Source organism: Chiloscyllium plagiosum, unplaced genomic scaffold (assembly GCF_004010195.1).
Source record: "Chiloscyllium plagiosum isolate BGI_BamShark_2017 unplaced genomic scaffold, ASM401019v2 scaf_9129, whole genome shotgun sequence".
Lineage (NCBI taxonomy): Eukaryota > Metazoa > Chordata > Chondrichthyes > Orectolobiformes > Hemiscylliidae > Chiloscyllium > Chiloscyllium plagiosum.
The window spans coordinates 26,715-28,610 of NW_025214474.1; the positions used below are offsets into that span (position 1 = coordinate 26,715).

The window sequence follows — 1,896 nt, forward strand, 5'->3', positions numbered from 1 at the left end:
CCATCCTGGCCCCACCCTCATCCTGGTCCCCGTCCCTATCCCCTTTACTCTGAGGTGATGGCCCTCTGGTCCTCTTCAATGTGTGACCCCATCCCCATCCCCTTCCCCTTCACTCTGAGGTAATAGCCCTCTGATCATCTTGGATGTGTGACCCTATCCCCATCCCCATCCCCATCCCTTTTACTCTGAGGTAATAGCCCTCTGGTCATCTTGGATGTGTGACCACACCCCCCATCCCCATCCCCTTCACTGAGGTGATGGCCCTCTGGTCCTCTTGAATGTGTGACGCCCCCATCCCCATCCCCTTCACTCTGAGGTAATAGCCCTCTCGTTATCTTGGATGTGTGACCCCCCACCCCCATCCCCATCCCCATCCCCATCCCCTTCACTGAGATGATGGCCCTCTTGTCCAAGGCTCTTCCACTGGGCAAAGCAGCGTCCTTTGGAATACACCTCATCCGACCCCCATGTGACGCCAGACCCACAGCCGTGTGCTTGACCCTGATCGCCTGGAGAAGGCAACGACAGATGAGTGACAGAGCGTGCATCACGGAAACAGACCCTTGGGCCCAACTCGCCCATGCCGACCAGACATCCCAAACTGATCTAGTCCCGTTTGCCAGCACTGGGCCCATTCCCTCCAAACCCTTCCTGTTCATGTACCTATCCAGGTGCCTTTAAAATGCTGTAATTGTACCAGCCCCCCACCACTTCCTCGTTCCATGCATGCATCACCAACTGCATTAAAAAGTTCCCCCTTTGGTCCGTTTTATCTTTATCCCCCCTCACCTTAAACCTCGAGTTTTGGACTCCCCCACTCCAGGGAAAAGACCTTGGCTACCCACTCTATCTGTGCCCCACATGATTTTATAAACCTTGAAAATCCTCCCTCCTGTACCATCCCTGCAGCCACGTGTTCAGCCCCGCACCCTCCCTGTTGCTCGCTTCACCAGCATGTGGCACAGGCAACAAGCCAGATAACAACAATGTGTGCAGGAGGGTTTCCTGACACAGTATGTCGACAGGCCTACAAGGGGCGATGCCATATTGGATTTGGCGCTGGGGAATGAACCTGGTCAGGGGTGTTAGATTTGGAGGTAGGTGAGCACTTTGGCAATAGTGACCATAATTCGGTTATGTTTACAAGAACAATGGACAGGGATAGGTATATACCACAGGGAAAGAGGTATAACTGGGGGAAAGGCAATTATGATGCGATTCGGCAAGATTTACGATGCATAGGATGGGGAAGGAAACTGCAGGGGATGGACACACTTGAAATGTGGAGCTTATTCAAGGAACAGCTACTGTGGGTCCTTGATAAGTATATACCTATCAGGCAGGGAGGTATTTGTTGAGAGAGAGAGCCATGGTTTACTAAAGAAGTTGAAGCTCTTGTCAAGAGGAAGAGGAAGGCTTATGTGAGGATGAGGCATGAAGGCTCAGTTAGGGAGCTTGAGAGTTGTAAGTTAGCCAGAAAAGATCTAAATAGAGAGCTAAGAAGAGCCAGGAGGGGACATGAGAAGTTGTTGGCAGATAGGATCAAGGTAAAACCCTAAGGCCTTTTACAGGTATAACAGGAATAAAAGAATGACTAGAGTAAGATTAGGGCCAATCAAAGTCATAGAGATGTACAGCATGGAAACAGACCCTTCCGTCTAACCCGTCCATGCTGACCAGATATCCCAACCCAAACTAGTCCCACCTGCCAGCACCCAGCCCAAATCCCTCCAAACCCTTCCTATAGCCATCCAAATGCTTCTTAAATGTTGCAATTGTACCAGCGTCCACCACTTCCTCTGGCAGCTTATTCTATACATGTACCACCCTCTGTGTGAAAAAGTTGCCCCTTAGGTCTCTTTTATATCTTTCCCCTCTCACCCTAAACCTATGCCC

The 1,896-nt window shown here is 50.8% G+C and overlaps 1 long non-coding RNA gene across 1 annotated transcript in view; it reads left to right on the forward strand.

Moving 5' to 3' along the window:
- The window catches only part of LOC122547908, an 11,253-nt gene that overhangs the window by 397 nt on the left and 8,960 nt on the right, over positions 1–1,896 (forward strand). The window lies entirely within an intron of this gene.